Here is a 21,529-nt window from a genome sequence, read left to right as displayed (position 1 = left end):
ATCAGCTTTGCCTTTTTCATCAATTGACCCAGCCAAGGAGAAACACGCTGGTAACAGGTCTGAAACCCTCTTCAGAAAGAAAAGCAGAATCAATACCATGCAGACTGGGGCCAGAGTTTGAATGGCGTTTCAGAAAACCAAGTGACTAATGGTGTTTGGATTTTAAAATGCCTGCCTCCGAGGTACGCCAATGTGTAGTTCTAGTACCAATCTCCAGCACATAACTCAACAAAATTTACTGGCATCTTTATATGCCAGGACCTATACCGGATTAAATTGAAAAGACTACTAAAGAGAAGCTGCAGAGCATATAAATGCCTGCGAAGCAGGTGTGATCCAAACAAAGGAACAGATTTCCCTCGGCCGGATAACTGCAGTTCTATTATAACCACCACGTGGTCCATAAGTGAGGAGAAACTGTTCATCCGTATGGAGAACAAACCAAGCACAGTCGTTCCTGTAATTACAGCCAGACGGGGAAGGTGAGATCATACTGAAGGTGAGCACATTGTGGTCCATGTTTTTTGTGATGGGGAAGGAGAGTTTCAATTATAGGAGAAGCAACAGTAAATTTTAGTCCCCACTTCAGTCCTTTCCCATGGTGACAATTCACTAGTAGATGTCCAGGCCTTCACGCTCCCCACTGTGTGGACTCTCAGGACAGGACCTGGCCTTTGGACAGCAGCTTCCTGATCTATCCAAACCTCACCCCGCAGAGGGGAAGGCCCGAGGGAGGAGGCCACACATCCACAGACAACAGCGCTTCTGAGCCTCCTAGTGTCCTTCAATCTTACCAAGCGAAAACCAGCTCCTTCCACCTACTGCCAGGCCAGCATGGCATGCTCATCACTCCTGCCTCTGTAGGTCTCCTAAACCCCCAAAAGGGCTCCTACTCCCCTGGCATCCAGCTGGCCCTCCGACCTCTCTGCCTTGGCCACACACCAAGGCTTCTTCCCAGCCTCCAACCTGGCCAGAACCCCCATGTCCACACCGAGACTTTTGGTGTCACGTGTATGCATAGGATAAAAAGAAAAAATATGGAAGTTACTATCCTCTTAATTCTAGTCAATAACTACTCATATAAGAGAGAGGCTTGAAAATCACCAGCACAGAAAATCCCAATTCTGCATCCCGTATTTACAGGACATTTCTCATCATGCAGGTTTCTCTGGTTACTCCTGCTAAGGTTGCAGTGAAGGTGCAGAGGCTCACCTGGACTCGGGGGGCCCTGTTCTTTTATTTTTTATTTTTATTGATTTCAGAGAGAAAGGGGGAGAAAAACATCACTGATGAGAGAGAATCATTGGTTGGCTGCCTCCTGCACACCCCCTACTGGGGATTGAGCCCGCAACCCGGGCACGTGCCCTGACCAGGAATAGAACCGTGACCTCCTGGTTCATAGGTCGACACTCAACACCAGCCAGACCAGGGGCCCTCAGTTCTGAGCCATGTTCCAAAGTGGGTGCTATGGCCTCCCTGTCAAGTGTTGGGGCAAAGGATTATCCTTGTGGGCCACATTCCTGGGCATCATGTTGGCTTCTTTGGGTGTCTGGTTTCCCACTTGCTGACCAGTGATTTGTTTGTCTGTTTGATTACTTGCATCACCCAACTTTGACCTCTTCTATCCTATGGTGATGAAGTGGATGTCTGGCCTTCTGTCCTTCCTGAGGAAATTATAAACTAAAAAAACAAAACTTCAAGCTATGTACATGACAAAACTTTTCCAGAATCCAAGGTAAAGCCCCTGTGAAGTCAAATTTACACAAAGGAGACTCCCTCTAGGACTCACTCCATTTCCCCAGTGAGGCTCTCCAGGCCCCTCTTCACAATCTCTCTCACAATGAGAATCCCTCTTCCAACCTTCCTATGCAAATATCCACCCACTTTCAAGGAAGTCCCTACACACAGGAGACTTGGCTGCAATGCCCAGGAATGTCCCAGGTTGGGAAACTGTCCAGGAGAGCAGGGCTTTGGAGTGGTCCCACAGGGAGGCCCAGAAAGGGCATGCTCCTTCCAGTGGGGTCTCCTGCCCCACGTGAGCTGCAGGCACACCATTTGCTCTCCTGATTTTTGCAACTGGCTCACGTTTAGACCACACACATGCACACACACCTCCAAAGGACCAACATCAATGCTCAACCTAAAGCAATACAGAAGGGAGTATTTCCCAAATACTGACTCAGACTTTTAAAGAAGCATTGTTCTCTCCAGCAAGTCACGAGATTATAGAGAAGTGTTGGTTTTCTTTCCTTCCTCCCCCATCCTCCTTCCTAATTGTGCCCTTTCAGTCTCCCAGGAACCAGGAAAAAGCCTAATGTAGGGTCTCACATCTGTGACTGTCCTTTTCCAGGAAGGAGGTAAGGTCAGAACCTTCACTGCCCCATCGCCCTCTGTGAGAGGAGGCTGCCTTAGGAAAGAGATGCTGGAGAATAACCCTGGGCCTATATGAGTCACCAAGTAAAATCCCCCTGCAGATCAACACATGGAAAAACAAGCAGCCCCCATATTACATACAGTCTATATTCTCCAGACTCTCTAACGTGAATAAGAACAAACATGAATAACACGTTTAATAAATAGGCCAATATTCTTCCCACCCATATATATCTTTCTGCCAATGAAAACCAATTTAGGAGCTACTTGAAGTTTTGGACTAATAGGTTTTTTTGTTTGTTTGTTTTCCTTTTATTCATATGACGTAAAACTGTGTTTCTCGAGTATACAATGAGGACCAACTGGAGGGGCTATGAACATCACTGTCCCTGGCCCACTCTATTCAGGAGGTCTGGAATGAATTCACCACCTCTCCTTAACCTAAAGGAGGCAGTCCGTCCATCCACAGTTATCTCTGGGTGCTCTCAGCAGGCAATGGGAGCTGGTAGAACTATAAAAATCATGTTCATTCCTAAATGGTTAATCTGCCCTTCCAAAACGCCATACTTTCAACAACAAACAACAAACTCTGTTCTAGGAAGTAACCCTATAATTATGAGTTTATAACTACACTGTGGAAGGAAACCCAGTAAGAGAGAACAATGGACTTTGTGCTTAATTAGCAATACCATGCTGGCTTTGTGCAGTTACAGGCTGCTAAAACAAGTACATCAGACTGGCTTACAAAAATACTTCCTGATTTCTGAAGCTGAAGAAAATCACTGGGTTTAAAGTCACATCTGAGATCTTGCTTTTATTACTCAAAGGAGCATAACCATTCAGCAGGTTATATATGATGTGACTGTTCTGGTTTTTTTTCTTTTCATTCAATTTACTATTCTCAGATAGAATTTTAAAAATTAATAAACTTTAAATATTACGTGGGTATATATGTCTATAATTCATTTATCAAGTAAAATTGTATTGAGGACTGAGAACAAAGATACAAAGACGGTTGAGATGAGCCTTTGTGGTCATGTTGCCTACAATATAACAAAGGAAAGTAAATCAAGGTTAGGTGTCAAAATGGAGACAAGGTAGACCAGACTAGGCAGTGACTCACACCCTTCTTGGTTCATTTTCCCCGTGGCCCTGAGTCACCAAGTAAAATCCCCCTGTAGGTCAACACATGGAAAAACAAGCAGCTTCCTTACTACATAACCAGTGATTATGTAGGAGCCCCAAGAGTAGGAGGTGGAGGCGGAGAGGGAGCAGGTTTTCAGGTCCAAGTGTTTCGGCAAGAATTGTGAGGAGGAGCAGACAGCAAGGATAGGCCCAGGAGTGATGGCATCCAAAGAGGTACAGGCAGTAAAAAAATCTCAACAAGGAAAATGCCCAACAGGAAAATGAAGGAGGGACTGGCCCCTATGCAGAATGAGGAGGAACCACACCATCTGGAGGGGGTGAAGCCCGGAAGCCAGGAGGAGATGTCTGGCTGGGGTGGGTTAGGTGACTGTCCCTAATTTTCCATGGGCCCTAACTATCAAGCCTATTGATCACAATGAAGTGGGAGATAGTGTAGAAATGAATGGAAATCAGAAGAAAGACTAGGGAGCAGCAAATGAGTCAGGATATGCACTTCCAAACTCCTGAACCCGATAATCATTATGACTTTTACCTTATACTTTGAATCTGAAGGCTTTCCCTGAGGTTAACAGTGTGGCCTCTGCCACGGAACAGACTGACAAATCTAGGAGTGGAGGGAGGGGATCGGAAGAGATAAAACAAACAATTTACATGCTTATATGCATAGCCCATGGAGGCAGACAATAGTATGGTGAAGGCCTAGAGGCACAGGGGTTGAGCAAAGGGGCCAAGGGAAGGGGGAGGAATGGGTAACATCTGTAATACTGTCAACAAAAAGTATACATGTTTTACAAATAATAAAATAATAAATAATAACACAATATGCAAAAATAATAATAAAATAACGTGGCCTCTGCTCTAAAACTTAGTAGTTTTGTGATTTACTTTTCTGTAAACTTGTTGGTGTTTCCTCTTACCAGTTTCTAACTGAATATTGTATGGCCTATGTGTAAAACTCTGTGTCCAGCAGGTCAATTTCATCCAGTTTTGGGGGAAAAAATATTCTTTTCATGATATGAAATTAATAAAGCAGTTAAAAATTAAGTTAAAAATGGAGACAAGGTATATGATGCAGGTGAAGTATTCAAGAGGAAGTCATCTTGGGGAGGTTCAGAAGAGACCCAGCCTGAACTGAGTCTTGAAGATGTTGCCAAGGGATGGACAAGGAGAAAAGACAGAGGGAAGAGTAATGGAACCCAGAGGCGTGAATTTACAGGACAAGGAATTCGGGTTGCTAGGATGTGGGGCCCTAGGGGACACTGGCTGGAGGCTAATCTGGAGAAGGACACAGGGACCAGTTCAGGTTTGAAACTTAGATTCTATCCTGAAGGCACTATGAATCCACTTAAGGATTTTTAGCAGACAAATTGCAATATGATTTGCTTAAAAAGAAAATATGAGGAGGTGTGGAGGATGGATTGGCAGGAACACAGAGAGAGGAAAGTGGAGGAGGAGGTGGAGGTGGAGGGTCTGTATGCAGAGATGTCTAAGGGCAGGGTAGTCAGTGCCAGTGACTAGCAAGATGATAGGGGAAAGGCAGATGGATGAATCTAGGATAACATCCATATTTGTGGTGTGCATAGCTGAGAAGGTGGGGGTCCCAGGAAACAGACATATAGGCAGAAGAGCAACCACAGCTCCCGAATTCTGTTTGGGACATACTGGGTTCAAATTTCCTGAGGGTCATAGCAATTAGGATATTTGGTAGATTACATACAAGGGTCTGAACTCGGGTAGATGTGTAAAAGAGGTTATGGCTTGGGGCAAAGATAATATTCAAAATATTACCAACTGGTATGGACAAACAGTCAGGCATAAATCATCAGAACAGGTGCCTGGTGGAGCAGAAAGGATCCCAGCAATAAACAACTAGCATGGTCACACGTGCACACCCAAATGAACACCACCTTGGAACTGACAATCATCAGAGTGAATGAGAGCCCTCAGAGAAATGGGAAGGGAAGAGGCCACCGGACCGAACACCTACAATGGGGAGTGGTGCCGAGGAAAGGAACCTGGAGAAGGAACTGTCAGACAGGTCATGGAACACTGGACCATAAAGTTTCAGCTGGGAGGAGTGGTGGAATGGACTGTTGAAGAGATGTCAACCTTTCCCAGGCTAGATTATCTGTGATGTGGATGTCTATGGGGACCTGGGAAACTCAAGAGCAGTGCTCAGAGGTACCAGCCACAATGACATGTGAAAGCTCAGGGCTGAGGATGGCTGCAGCACAGATTAGGAGCCTAGCGGGAAGTACTTAAAGATGGTGTCTCCAGCCATGCTTATGCTGAACTAGGGCTGCACAAGGGAAGACATTGAAATGGAGCCAACCCTCACTGAGGGTATTTCCCACTGTCACCCCAGACCTCACTGGGCAGCTGTCCCATGTGCCCATCTCCCTCTTCCCCAGACAAAACACACAACTGTCCCGTTTCTGCCTGGACTCAATGCAAGGCTCTCTGGGTTCCCAAGTTTATCTCAAGCCTATAAAATCTCTTCCTTGGAAGCTTACTCCATTTCAGTCTCCTCTTCTGTGACAGAGAATTAAAAGCAAGTTCCCCACACCTGCCTCAAGTGTATCCAAGACAGTATGAGAACATTCTGCAGGTTCTCTGAGAATTTGAAAGGGAGGCAGGAGAGTGAATGCAGTACAGCCTAAATTTTTAAAAAGAAATATAATATTGCAGAATTGATAGTGAGGATAAAAATTTAATCTTTGATAAAACAGGTGAAATTTCAGTGTTTGAGTGCAACTGTAAAGAATGCCTATTAAATACTTTAAAAATGTATATGAAAGAAGGCTTAGGTTGCCTGGGAGCAAACCAGGCTGAAAAATTCTTAGAGCTAAAATGTGTTGTTATTCGAGATGTCATAAAAAGTGATGTTAAAATATCATTTCTAATGTCAGTCTTTTAGGGAAACCAAATGTCCCGCACCCCCATCCTAACACACACACACACACACACACACACACACACACACACACACACTCGTCCCCGTCCCACCATGGGCCTCAGCAGGGGCGACCTGTCCGGGCTCTCGCGCACCGCTAGTGCCCAGCTTCCATCGGCCTCCTGACCTTCCACGTTGTGATGAGCGAGCAACCTTGGGCAACCCGACGCAGCTTTTGCGGCTGCCTGGCACTGCCCGGAGCATGCTCAGTCCGGTCCTGACCCACTTCTGCGGGTCCGAACTTGGGGCAGGGGGTCGGCGGCGCTATTTTGTCTCATTGGCCAGGGACCGGGAGAAGGAGGAAAGCAACTGGGAGTCTCTTAAAGCCTCCTTTCTCGGTGACAGCGGTCCCTGACCCGGCGGCGGAACAAGCCCAGTCTGCCTGCAGGAGCCACAAGCGTCAGCGTGCAGAGTCCACCTTTCCGGGTTTTGGCAGCAACCGTAGGCGAAGGGGGAGGTACGGAAGTAAAAGATGGGTGTGGGTGTGGCCAAGGGCGGGCCTAGAAGAGCCGGGGAAAAGGAGCTCGGTCCTGGCCCCAGAAATTGAGCCTAGCAAGTCAAAAAAAAAAGGGGGGGGGGGGGCGGCGTGCACAGAATATTGCTGCCAGACTTCTGCAGGAGTTTTAGACTAACCTACCTTGTTTTAAAAGCATCATATTGTACATCAGATAAAAACTTAGAAACGACAAATAATAAAAAAATAAGTAAGTTTTAAAATCCCTGGAACCACACCACTCAGAAGACGCCAGTGAACGTCCTGCGTGTTTTCTTCCAGCTTGTTCCGTGCGGGCTTTAGAACTGACAGTAGAGTCGCCCGGGAAGGCTTTCGAGGCCTCTGATCGCAAGGTGGCTTGGCAGGTGGCCTTGGAGGCGGGGTAGGCTCGGGGGTTGTGTGGCTGGTTCTCTCGTGTCCCGGGATGGGATTCTAAGAAACCTCTCCCTGAGTAACAGTGCGACGCGCCGCTCCACAAAGTTGCAATAGAACCCCTGGTTGTGCCCTGCATCTCAATTACCAGTCATGCTGCCCGAGCACGACAGCATCCGAAATAAATGCCCTCCGCTCCGTTATAAGCTCGGCGTCCTGCAGCGGAGGCCGGCGCCAGAAGCCGCGGAGATCGAATGGGGGACTCCCTGGCACCCACAGCCCGCCCCCTCTTCTGCGGGAGGATCCGCGGCTCCCACAGGTTGGCCCGCCCCGCCCCGCCCCGGTGGCTGCTGCGAAAACCCGGCGTTGACACCGCACCCGGTTCCGCGCCTCCGCGCCGCCCGGCGAGCCGCACTGGGCATGCTCAGCACCGGCCGGCTCTGGCTCCAGTGGGTGGGAAGCGCCGCACTCCCGGCCGCCCGCCGGCGACGCAGCCCTCGCTGCACGGAGCTGGCGGAGGGGGCTCACCCGCTGTAGGCGCTGCGAGTCCTCGGACCGGGAGCGCGGCGCGGCGGCCACTCTCAGGCTGGCCATGGCGAGCGGTGCACGGGGGCCACCTGAGTGGCACGGCGGCGTCAGGTTAGCGGGGGCGCCCGGTGAGACCGGGCTGCGAGGCGCGGATAGCGGGGAGCCCCACACCTGGTGGGCGTTCGAGTCGCAGCTGCGGCTGTCACCGCGGAACTTTCTCGGGCACTTAGGGTGGCGGAGCCAGCGGCGCAGGCTGCGCACTGGGAGGCGCGGCGAGATCCCTGCAGCAGGCTCCCGGGGGTCGCAGGATGCTTCAACATACTGTGGGGCGGGACCCGGGGAGGGGGGTGGGATGGGCTGGGGACACCGCCTCTCAGGCGTATACTATAAGCCTCCTGTGGCGTGGAACGCGGTGTCTACCGCGCGCTACCGAGGAGCCTCCCGGGTCTCCCAGGGGAAGGGGAAGCCAAAGTGCGCTGGGGGCCTTCGCCTGACTCCAGGTCGCTCCGGTCACCGTGCCTCAGTTTCCCCGAAATAGGGGGTAAGGTGTATTGTCCTGGCCCCCGAAGGCCCTGAGCGGGGGTTCTGGGTCCGGTTCCAGGAGAGCGCCTTGTCCTGCTGCTGCAGGAGTGCGGGAAGCTGTGGGTGCCTCCAGCCGCCGCCTCACGACTGGAGCTCTCTGAGTTTGTCGCATTTGCCTCCATAGCAAGTTGACACAGAATTGCTTCATGACGTGGCAAGGGAAACGTTATTTCATCGGCTTAAAAAAAATAAAGTATTTGCAGAGCTGATTTATTTTACGCTCGACCATTAACCTGCCTTCCCCATCCAAAAAATTGGAGCTTGCAAGTTGCAAGATTTATAAAGCAAGCTAGCAAAAAAAAAAAAAAAAAAAAAAGGAAGAATGTTTGCAGGTCCATTATCTGCTTACACTGTAGAAAATAACCTTTTATGGTTGAATTGCCATTGTTGTTAAGAATACTTGTTACAGAAAAGTTTGGTTACTGTAGCAATCTTTATTTTGTGTTAGCTTTATATTAAGAAGTTGGGAGGCTATCGTTGCAGAAGAGCAGTTTTTTGTAAAGTTTTCTCACTTTTGTTTCTACATGAAACACATTTTTTCCAGTTGCTACTATGCTGAACATAGTAAAATTGTTCAATATGAAATGCAAGATGGAAGATTCATTTTCAGAAAAGTTAGACCAATGTAGTTTTACTGGCATTTTACTTATATATTTTTTAAAAAAGACAATTTGTAGATCCCACTGTGGTTTCTACTGTTGGTTCTTCCTAAAATATTTAGTACCATTACCATTACTAGGATTTTTGGACCTATTAAGAGCAAGGTAAGCCATCCTTGTTTTAGTAGGAACTAGTTCTACCTCTAAATTAAAATTATGTCCTCAAACCTATTTCCATAAGTACCATTTAGTGGGTTCAGTTTTTTCTTTATTAAGCTTATTATCTTGTTTGTATTCTTGATAGACCTTAATAGATTTTCAAGGTGCATTGACTTTTCATTGGGCTGTGAATAGCTTTTAATGTTTGTTCTTGCCTGCTCTGGTTCCCGCTGTAATTCCAGCTATCCTGGATGGTTTTCCCAAGTGTGCTCTATGCTATGCCTAAACATAACCAAGATTTAATAACAGGAAAGGCTTGAAATTTCCAGACACCTACAATAGCAACAATATGATTTCTATAAGCTAGGCCCAAAGTCCTCCATTTTAGCCAAATAGTTTGGTGTTCATTGCTCCTAAATGCATTTCTAAACACATTTATAGATAACTTTAGAATTCAGTGGTTCTCAACCTTCTGGCCCTTTAAATACAGTTCCTCATGCTGTGACCCAACCATAAAATTATTTTCATTGCTATTTCATAACTGTAATGTTGCTACTGTTATGAATCGTAATGTAAATATCTGATATACAGGATGGTCTTAGACGACCCCTGTGAAAGGGTCGTTCGACCGCCAAAGGGGTCGCGACCCAAGGTTGAGAACCGCTGCTTTAGATAATTGAGAAACACATATTGAGAAATTGTGCTTCCCTTTTCTATAAATGTGCACCAGGTTAAAAATCTGCCATGAAGTAACACATATGTGTATAACTTATCCTGTACAGCAGGTCGGGTGTTCTCAGGCTGCATTCCCAAGTGGAAGATAGTACTGGCTCTGCTGACCTTGAGGAAGCACTAAGCCTTTGTGAATGTGAGGGTTAATATAGATCAATAGGCCCCTTCTAGATCTATATATATGGTTTTGTTTTTTAGTTAGGAAGGACAATGAAATTTAACAAAAGACATATTTAAACTCCACCTTCTCCTAACCTAAAAGCAACAGGGTTTAGATTCAAGAGGGATTTTTATATTGCTAATGAAGAGAAAGTAGCAAAGTAGATTTTTGTATTCAAATTAGAAAACAGGTAATAATTTCTTCTCTTTTGTACCTAACTGTTGGGTTCTTGCAGCTCAAATGCCAAGCACATAATTATTTTTTCATGTCTTTATATTTCTGTACTTTATAGAAATTAGTAACATTAGATATTCATAGCAAATTATTACCTTTAAAAATATAGTCAAATCTCACTTCTGGAATGTCTCCCATCTCAAATAATTTGGTTCTCAACCCAACAACCCTTTCAGACACCTGTATGATCAGTCACACGTCTCTTAGGTGACAAAGGAGAGAATGTGTGAGTATGAGTCAGTTTACCCCTAAATCTCGAATTGTTAATTGTGCTGTATTTTTATGTTTTTTTGGTGTCGTTGTTGCTAATTATTATTAAACTAGAGGTCTGGTACATGAAATTCTTGCACGGGAGGGGGTGTCCCTCAGCCCGACCTGCATCCTCTCCAATCCAGGACCCCTCGGGGGATGTCCGACTGCCAGTTTAGGCCCAATCCCTGCAGGACCGCTGGCTCCTAATCGCTCACCTGCCTGCCTGCCTGATCACCCCTAACCACCTCTGCCTGCTGGCTGGATCGCCCCTAACTGCCCCCCCCCCCCCCCCGCCAGGCTGGTTGCCCCTAACTGCCTCTGCCTTGGCCCCTGCCACCGTGGCTTTGTCTGGAAGGACGTCCGGATGGATTTCCAGTCTAATTAGCATATTACTCTTTTATTAGTATAGATACATACAGTATGACACCATGGGCCCTAAGAAGATTAGTAATAGCAGCAAGGTGAAAAGAAAACTTATGAGAAAAATGATAGAACTTAAGAAATAGCCCTGCCGGTGTGCTCAGTGGCTGAGCACCAACCTGTGAACCAGGAGGTCACCAGTTCAATTCCAGGTCAGGGCACATACCGGGTTGTGGGCTCAAGTCTAGTGTGGGGCATGCAGGAGGCAGCCGATCAATGATTCTCTCTCATCACTGGTTTCCATCTGTCTCTCCCTCTCCCTTCCTCTCTGAAATCAATAAAAATATTTTTTTTTTAAAAAAAGAAAGAATTGCAAAGTATGATAGAGGTGTTTGTGTGTCGGACCTGGCTACTAAGCATGGCATGGCGAAATCCACAACTAGCACAATTTTAAAATAAAGAGGCCATCGAGAGTGCTAATGTTGCTAAGGGTGTGAAAGTGCTCACAAAACAATGATCACAGGCAATTGAGAAAGGTTAAAACAGGGAATCACTTGGGGGTCTGGAATGGATTAATTCAATTTACTTTCTTTCAGATGGGGAAAATGATTCAGATTTTGAACAAATGGTTTCTTGAACAGCCTTTGGGAATGAATTAAGTTCGAGAACCGAGGTTTCACTGTAGATCTTCCCCGCCACCCCATTCACATGACCTTAATTTATTCAACTCCTTGTTTGGCTTGCAATTTAAATATTTGAGGCTATATAAACTTGGCTTAATTTGAACTTTCTGTTCTATGTTTTTAATGCAAGAAATTCCAGACACTGAGATACCAAGTAATTATTGTGGCAAAGTTGCTTTTAGCCTCCAACATAGTACAGTCAGATTTGTTAGATGAGTGTCATTTTCTTTTCTTTTTTTTTAAATCCATAAATCAGGCAGATAATATCTGCACTAACTGGACATCTAACTAAGCACTTGGCGTGTGGCCTGTTCTTTTCTAGCCAAGCCAAGGACACTTAAAACTATGACCACATTTTGTGACCCCTGGCAAATCATAATGAAGTTAAACATGGCCTTAGATGCAAATGGTTGCTCTAATACCTCCTTGGAGTGGTTAAAGGATTAAGGGGTTTGGTTGATCATCTGATGATAACCAGGTAAGAGCTGTCAGAAATAGTTTCTAAACTGTACTCAAAACAGAAGTCCTCTGAATTTATTGGTCTTGTGCCTGTCTCCACCTGAGGTCTTTTCTCATCAAAATATCACAATTCATTTTTCTTCTCCACAATCTTTTATAGTTAGGCCCCTGAGGCTGCAAAAATGAATAAGACAGTCACTCACACCCAGTCAGCGAGACATGCTTGAGGACAGATAAACTATAGTTCAAAGCAAGTGCTGCAGGAGAGGTGGTTGTACATGGAACTGAGGAGACTTAGGAATGAGCCCCTTGGGTTGGAGGAAGAGGAGGGGTCTCATGAAAATAGTGACATTTCCATGGGACTTTCAGGAATGCCTAAGGAATTGGATGGGGGACTTCCAAGCAGAGAAGGAGACTTTCCAGGCAGGAGGAACACCATCGTGGTATTTAGAATGATAGCTACCCCTCCCCTAAAAGATACTCCCTTTGGGGCTTGGCAGATGTGATTCAGTTGAGGATCTTGACATGGAAGATTTTTCAGGATTATCCAGTGGGCCCAGTATAATCACAAAAGTCCTGATAAGTGAAAGAGGGAAGCAGAAGTCAGCCTCTGAGTGATGCCATGTGGGAGAGACTTGATCAGCCCTTGCTGGCTCTGAAGGTGGGAGGGGTCCATGAATCAAGGAATGAGAAGCTGGCACAGGCAAGGAAACAATGGTCCCCTAGAGCTTCCAGAAGGAATACAGCCCTGCCAACTCCTTAATTAACCCATTATGACCCATGCTGGACTTCTAACCCACAGAACGGAAAGATAATAAAGTTGTGTGTTCAGTCACCAAGACTGTGACTTAAGTGCCCTAGAAAGGAGCCATAGAAAGCAAATGCAGCCACACACAAAGAAGGATTTGGTGTGATGGAATAATAGACAGGGGCAGGAGAAGGGGAATGAAGTGGTCCTTTCATTGTGAGAAATTTGATGTCATGCAAACGAGTTTGGATTTGATCTATTATAGATAAACAGCGGGAAACCAGCAAACGACTTTTAAACAGGAACGTGCAATGACGACTGCTGCCAGATTCATCTAAAAAAAAAATGCAATGTACAGCTGAATCTCAGGTTTCACAGGGCATTTTGACAGAGGGTGTCTAACCAGAGGTGGGTAGTGATGGATAGAGATCTGGAATCAGCATGTTATGTGATTCGGTTCTCTGAGTTGACCTGAAAGGACATTTGTAGGCATGAGTTAAATTAATTAACTGAAGGAAACTCATTCACAATTTCCAGCAGAAGAAGGACATAGACAGTAAAGCAGAAAGGCCAAGTAGCACTTAACTGCTTTGTTTCTGCCAGGCAGCTGCTGAGTTGGCTGCGTACCATGCAGACGTGAGCAGAGAGCTGGGAAAGCTCAGATTTAACATAGTTAACTTGGGAATGATGTTAGGTCATCTGGACCAACTCTGACTAGTGGGTAGTAGCTGCTTGTAGCACTGTGGGCTTATACAGGCTCAGCTGAGGAGTTGCCATGATCAATTAGCAATGTTTACCATGGGCTCCATATTCGCTGGGGCTGGGTGACAGCTATAATACTAACTGACCTAACTTCTGTGTTTACATATATGGAATGTAATCATTCTTTCCAGACATATTTATCCGGCCTCTTTAATGTTCAAGGGCTTAGTATCTGTCCTGAAAATCCTTACAGTCCGGTTGAATTGACATCTCTGTGTGTCCAAAAACCTAACGTGAAGAAATCTTCTATCTTAGGGTCACAAGAGTGGCTTTGAATTGAAACTAAACTGTATGTCAGGAAAAAATGAGTAAGAGAGAAACAAATTTTTCAGGAATGATAAAGGAAGCCCTGGGCTGGCAAAATCTGACACTGGAAAGAACAGTAAAACTTGATTAAGATTGATATTAATGAAAATAAAATCCTACATCTGTATTGTGTAGCTTCCATTTGCATAACTTTGTAAGATTTTTACCCAAACTTCCCTATACAGTGATGCAATAATTGTTGTCCACTGCAGAGGAAGAGTTCAGCGTGAACTGTTCCTCTTTTTTTAATCTCTTCTGTCTTAGTTTCTGGGATGTGTGCCTTAGATATTTTTTTGTTTTGTCTTTGCTGTTGATGATTCATGTGTTTCTTTTTGTTGTTGTTTGTTTTATTTTATTTTTTATATTTTATTGATTTCAGAGAGGAATGGAGAGGGAGAGAGAGACAGAAACATCAATGAGAAAGAACCATTGATCGACTGCCTCCTGCACACCCCACACTGGGCATCGACCCCGTAACCCGGGCATGTGCCCTGACCAGGAATCAAACCGTGACCTCCTGGTTCATAGATTGACACTCAACCTCTGAGCCATGCCAGCTGGGCATTTTTTTGTGTGTGTGTGTTTTTTTTTTATTGCTCTTCCTCTGAGTGTTTGCCTTTCAAATTTCCATAGCTTCTACCTCACCTTCTCATCTTGTGGCCTACTGTGTTCTTCCCAGGTAATTTAATTTTTCCTGAACTGCATCAGTCACCCATACACCAGTGTCTCCAAATCTGTATCTCCAGATAAGCCTTTCTTATCTATTCAGTAATTAATTCATCATTTAATTCAATAAATATTGGTAATCTGAGAGCTTATAATCTAATGGGAGGATCAAATGTACAAAAGACAATTACAGTGAAAATGTAGAGTTATGAGTAAAGGTCAGTGAGAAAAGGAGTGTCTGGGGCTCCCCGGGCATCCTGGAGAGCTTCTGAACCATGACTTGAAGGCTAAGTAGGGGTTCACCAGATGTGCAAGCTTATGGAAGGCAGCATGGTGAAAGACACAGAGGTTCTGGGGGGCTTCAAGGAGTTCAAGAAAGGGAATGTGATGGGGACCGGGGAGGGGATGCTCCAGAGATGAGGTGAAAGAGGCCATGAAGGATCATCTATGCCCTGCCGAGGACTTTATAGTTTCCTGCTTCTGACAAAATGAAGACATGGAATATGTTTTAAATCAGACTTTTTAGCATAAGCTGACTTCCGCAACAACATGGCCATGGCGTATGGACGAGAGGACAGGCAAGACTAGAGGCAGGTCAGCAAGAGCAGGTAAACTAGGGAGTGGTAGCCATGTGGGCTGGAAAGAAAAGGATGTCATTGGATGACTTGGGTCAAGTACTGCTGATGTGTGGCAGGCACACCCTCTCAATGGATTTCAGGCTTAGAGCAATTCTCAAGGGCTCTCCTACCAAGTGCAAGACTTTGCATTACCAGAGGGACTAACTTCCACTGCACTGGCTTAGGCAGAGGGACCTAAAGTAAGGAAAGAGTGTACACAGCTGCGTGTGAGGGAAGAAGTCGGAACTTCATCATCACAGGGCACAGAATTTCGTAAGAGAGGATGGAAGAGAGAAGGAATTAATTCCCTGCTGGCTCTCCAGCTTCCCGACAGAAGCATTTGGGGTTTGCTGATGAGAAAGAAAGAAACTTAGTGTGGGGTGGGCTTCCCTAATTCTGGATCACAGAGTAACTGTTTGAGAGTCTGGGCTGAAGTTGACTCTTTGTAATCGGTGGGAAAGAGGAAGCTGGCTGAGATTTTTAAATATAATCCCAATTCTTTCCTTCCATTGAGGATTTGAGTGGCTCTTGGTCCCGGGAAGAGTATAAGGGAAGGCTTTGCCTCTTAAGGAAATAAATGGGTTGGAGTCAAGTGCTCCTGAATTACCCACTGAAGGGGCCCATCCAGTTCCAACAAGGCCAGAGGAGCCTGGGGCTAATTCGAATCATTCTTATCTGTTTATTAAAGCAGTGCCTCTCATAGACAAGCTGGGAGGCTGCTGTTCGGGTACCCTCCTGAAACTAGAGCTCTATATTTGTAACAGTGGAGACCATCCCAAATTGACCAGCAGTTAACTCTTATCCCAGAGGCCAGGCTCCCCTATAAAGAGGTAGGTAGATGCCTAGAGACTGTGCCTTCTTAAAGACCACTTTCCCTGGTCCTCAGCAGAGGGAGATATTTGAATGAAAACTGCATTAGTGTTTGGCTCCAAGAGTCACTGTTTGGCTCCAAGAGTCACCCAAGCCTTGTAATAACTATTGATGTTTCTTGCTGCTCAGCTGCTATTGCTAATTTTGTTTTGTAAATTTCTGCTACCCTAGGGAAAGGGTGGGCTGGGCTGCTTTGCCATGTTACTGGGCAGCCTGCACTTCCGCTCTTGCTCTCTCCCAGCCATCTTTTTGTTATTCCTGCTGCCAGCCCCAAGTGGGAGGGAAAGTTTTTCCCCCCTGAAGGTTGGTTCAAGCCTAGATTACTTGGTCTCTGAGTGAGTCTAGCTCCTGTTAGACTTCTGAATGTTTTTCTCCTTTCTAAAACACTTTTGAGGAACTTGAAATTAACGAAAATATTTGAGTATCACCAATCCTTTGCTTTACTGGAGGCGGAGCATTTCTCCCCAGTACATCTGAACCCAGGACTTATAGTGGATTTCTGGTCCTTTCCTGCCTTCATAGGACATCTCATCCCCACCTCCAGGTTATGGCCATCTATCTCCCCTTCTTTACTGGGGTGGTAGTTTTTACTTCCTAAGTAATGGATCATGTATCCCAAAGTCTTTTTTATTATTTCTCCTAAGAGCCCCTAGAGGCCTCTTATTAATAGAATTTCTGGAGGGGTGCCTAATATCCAATAGCATTCTAGAGATGGGCCTTGCTAAAAGATGCTGTAATAGGTTTCTATTCTTAATTGGCATGCCATGTTTGTTTCCCCCCCGCTTGTCTAAACTGCCCTATCACCTTTATTCATCTTTCAGGACTTGGTCAACCCTAGGAACATTCTGTGACCTTTCCAGCTAGCCCTGACTGCATTTCTGTGGTATTTACCCAGTTTGGTGCTTAATTATATGTGACTTCGTATGCAGATATCATCAAAATTCTAGGCACCTCTAGGGTAAAGACCTGATCTTAAAATGTTTTAATCTGCCCTGGCCAGTGTGGCTCAGTTAGTTGGAGCATCATCCCTGTACATATCAAGGTCACGGGTTTGATTCCCTGTCGTTGGGGCATGTATGGGAGGCAACTGATCTCTCTCTCTCTCTCTCTCTCTCTCTCTCTCTCTCTCTCATAAAAAAAAAAAAACAACCAAAAAAAAAAAAAAACCATGTCCTCAGGTGAGGATTAAAAAATAACAAGTTTTTTAATTCCCACAGGAATTGGTACTAAATTGATAATAGTAGCCTCATAAATACTTTGTGTTCAATTAATTGATATGACTGGCTCCTAATTGTTTTCCTCACTTGCATGAATCTGACTGCCCAGCTGAGAAATGATTGAGAACACACGGAAAGTGTGCTCAGCCTAAAGCAAATCTTCCTTCAAAAATTCTGTGGAAACCCTCGAATCTACATTTTCATCTATCTTCTGATGTTTCGTTTAGTGTATTTCCCATTGTCACATTAAAAACCACTTGACTTGGGGGAAAGGGTGATCTTAGAATATGCACTAAAGTATTGCTCTTTGTACAAATATTAAAACAATACTTTTTAAAATAATAAATAATCACAATATTTTTTAATTCTTTTAAAAAATAATAATTATGACAGTTTGGAGGTGCGCAAGCTGTGGTGTTCCTCACCGGTAACTGCATGCAGACAGCTAGAGTCCTGAACTGAGTCAGATGTGTTTCTACGAGGGTTGGTGGCTTGGCCTCTCTGCTCTTTTCAGTGCATGATGGATAGAAACACATAAGCCTGCGTGTGTCCTGGGACAGTGGTAAGACCCAGAGGGCATAACTTCTGCGGTGGTGTTATGTAAACCAAAAATGCTAGGGGAACATAAGGGACATCGTCTCATGCTCATAGTAAGAATTAAATTGAGTAGAATGTAAATTAAAGAGCCTCTTTTGGTCTGTTTTTCAAGAGGATCCAGTTCTTAGTGAATGTCTGTTAAAAATACTTGGCATGAGTGATTTGGAGAAATGCTCATTATGCAATTCCACTTTGTGATAATGGGCTGGTAGAGAAAGGAAACTAAAAAAAAACACACTCGCCCTAACCAGTTTAGCTCAGTGGATAGAGCGTCGGCCTGTGGACTGAAGGGTCCCAGGTTCGATTCCGGTCAAGGGCATGTACCTGGGTTGCGGGCACATGCCCAGTAGGGGGTGTGCAGGAGGCAGCTGATCGATGTTTCTCTCTCATCGATGTTTCTAATTCTCTATCCCTCTCCCTTCCTCTCTGTAAAAAAATCAATAAAATATATTTTAACACACACACACACAAAAACATTAAAGCTTTTTAAACTACCCTCTCCAGTTATAGAGCATATTTTTTTCAAGTAGATGAAACTTTATTCTGATAAAAGAACAAACCCCGGGTGATCCAGATCTGAACTGTGGCTCTGAATGGCCCCAATCATAGAGCCAAAGAGACAAGGAATGCAGATTGGTTTTGACATTTTGAAATCTAAATTAAGTAGGCAGTTGCTTTTCATTTCAACAGTGGGAAGAATGTATATTTTGGGGGATGGGGAAACTTTCCCCTTTTCTTCCCTGTTAGTTCTTCTGACTGGTCGAATCATTAAAATGACATAAGGCAGATTGGCAGGAGAAAATCAAATTTGCAAAGTGCTCACAGGGAATTCACACAAGCAAGAAAATTCCTAGGACAGTAAGGCAACCTGAGCTATAGATGTCATTCTGGATTAAGGAGGAGGAAGAGGGGGGCTAGGACTTTAAAGGGAATTAAGCAGGTCACAGGGAGATGAAGAGTTAATGTTTAGTAAACAAATATTTGTTGGGCCCTCATGAATCAAAGACACTGGGTGGACTTTAATGAAATAGCTTTGCTGGGTTCCTCCCTGTCTACCACTCCTAGATCAGGTTAAACTATAGTTATCTATGAAGATCATGCCTTCCTGAAGCAGGTATTCTAGCTTAAATTCTTTTAGGCAGTAAGGGGAAGGCCAGAGGGTCTTTCTGATCCTGCTGGACCGTGACTGTTTCTAGCACAGAATAATCTGCCTAACAGAGTGACACATCTTAGGGCGGCTCATCAGAACCTACACAGGCTTCGGAATTATTCCCCACAAACTTACTCATCTCAGACCACAGCCAGAGTCCAAGGACAGGCTGGATTCCCATAGCCTCCTTCCACGCTCCCTGAGCCTCGCTCCCAGGGCCGAGTTTGGAACACCACAGCTGTCACAGCTCATATTAGGATAAGGTGCGTTTCCCAAGACTGACTTTTAGAGAAATCTTCATTGATATTTTAAAGTTAGTTTTGTCCTAGAGAATATTTACCTAGAATTTCTAAGAAATGGGTGGAATTTGTCAGAAATGCAGGGCAAATGTAGCTGCCCAGTAAATTAGTAATATGTCTAAATGAAAGGGCCCAGAAGTAATATAAATTCAGGTGCTTGGCTATGTGCAAAGCACGTCTCCAGACATGGGGATATGACAGTGAGGAGTGTCTACTGCAACAGAAGCCCAGCCCTCTGGGAACTTATATCTTTGCAGGGGCAGACACGTGCACACATACATGGTAGAAAAGGGCAGAGTAAATGTGGACAGCAGGTGATGGGGTGGGGCCCACTATCTATAATAATAAAAGCGTAATATGCAAATCGACTGAATGACCCAACAGCAGAACGACCGTCCAGACCATCTTCTGGACGGCAATGCTATGACACACACTGGCACCAGACCAGCCAAGGCGAGTACAATGCGATTGGTCGTGGGGCCCTGCCATTGCCCCAAGATGGCCCCGCAGAGGGAGGCCCAGGCCACCGGCCAGCAGGGCGATCAATTGGGGAGGAGGGGGCTCCTTGATCACCCCAAAGAGGGAGGCCCAGGCCACTCTCGGCTTGGTGATCAAGCACGGAGCCCCGGCCGGGTGGGTGGGGCCCCCCGGCTGGCAGCCACAGAGGGAGGCCCAGGCCACCAGCCAGCAACACTGTGGCAGGTGTGCGGGGCTGACCAGTGATCGCCCCGCAGAGGGAGGCTCAGGCCAGCCAAGCGATAGCACCTCATGCCTGTCACCCACAGAGGAAGGCGAGCAGTGGTGGGGGAGGGGGGGTGCAGCACCGCACAGATGGCAAGCAGTGGCAGCGGCGGGGGCAGGGCCAGCTGCTGGCAGCCAGGGGAAGGAAAGCTCTGATAGGCCCTGATCACCAGCCAGGCCTAGAGACCCTACCTGAGGAGTCCTAGATTGCAAGAGGCACAAACTGGGCTAAGGCACGCCCCCACCCCCACCCCGTGCACAGATTTCATGCACCAGCCTCTATCTAGTTCTATATAAGATGACTAAGGAGGGCCTGCTGAGGAGGTGTCATTTGAGCTGGGACCCAAGAAGTCAGAAAGGAAGTGTGGGAGTGAGTTTTGTAAGTACCAGGGGCACTGCTTCCAAATGAAGAAATAGCAAGTGCAAGGGTTCCAGTGTATGAGGCATATTCTAAGATTGGCAGAGCCCAGTGTGGCTGGCAGGAAGTGATAAATGAATACTGCGAGGCAGCCAGACACCAAATATCCTAGAGGCCATGGAAGGGCCTTCTCTAGCTTTTACCCTGGAGTGAGGAACCGTTGCAAATGTAGATTGTAATAACTAAAGTGTTAGTGTTTTGTTTTAATTTTCTTTGAGGCATTCCCCATGCACATATTGTTACTAATCATTCAAAAAAAGAAAAGTCATTCATGCCTCCTGCCTAGCACAGCCAACAAATATTTGAGCACCGACCACATTTTGTTATAAGGGAATTTTCATGATAAAAATTATACCTCAAGTTGCAAGAGCAGACAGACTACTCTGTAGTGAATTATCAAGTGAAATTTCAAGGCCCCAGATGAGGGTTGTGGTAATCATCAGCCTCTCCGTGGTACAGCAAAGATCCTTGTGGTCCTTGGTCTGAAGAGGAAAGGCTGGGTAAGTGGCGTGGCCACAGGTGCTAGGGTGATCATCTCCAGGTAGCAAGGTCCTTGTACTGAGCTGCCCCAAGAGTGGGGTTGAAGGGAGAGGTCTGCATCAATAGCCATGAGGAGCATCCATCTGTGCGTGGCAGCCTAGCAGCTGGTCCATCCTGCCTACCTTAAGCCCTAAAGCAGTGGTTCTCAACCTTCTGGCCCTTTAAATACAGTTCCTCATGTTGTGGCCCAACCATAAAATTATTTTCGTTGCTACTTCATAACTGCAATGTTGCTACTGTTAAGAATCGTAATGTAAATATCTGATTTGCAGGATGGTCTTAGGCGACCCCTGTGAAAGGGTCGTTCGACCGCCAAAGGGGTCGCGACCCACAGGTTGAGAACTGCTGCCCTAAAGGAATCTGAGCTGATTCACCTCTGTAGTATGCTGAGGACAGCTGGAGGTTGTGGCTGGGGGTGGGGGCAGGGGGTCCAAAGGCTTTGGAAGCATGGGTCTGTTTTCTCCCTCATCATACCGTCCAGGATGTAAGGAATACACAAGAGGATGCTTTTTC

The 21,529-nt window shown here is 45.8% G+C and overlaps 1 protein-coding gene across 1 annotated transcript in view; it reads left to right on the top strand.

The window, feature by feature from the left end:
* Positions 1-7,842: 7,842 nt before the first annotated feature.
* MFAP3L (microfibril associated protein 3 like) overlaps positions 7,843-21,529 on the top strand; it is a 45,919-nt gene continuing 32,232 nt past the window's right edge. Inside the window, exon 1 of the mRNA XM_036312923.1 lies at positions 7,843-7,976. The gene's annotated coding sequence lies outside the window, so the exon portion shown is untranslated. The remainder of the gene's footprint in view (positions 7,977-21,529) is intronic.

This window comes from Myotis myotis, unplaced genomic scaffold (genome assembly GCF_014108235.1).
Source record: "Myotis myotis isolate mMyoMyo1 unplaced genomic scaffold, mMyoMyo1.p scaffold_m19_p_6, whole genome shotgun sequence".
Classification (NCBI taxonomy): Eukaryota; Metazoa; Chordata; class Mammalia; order Chiroptera; family Vespertilionidae; genus Myotis; species Myotis myotis.
This window is presented reverse-complemented; position numbering and strand designations above follow the sequence as displayed.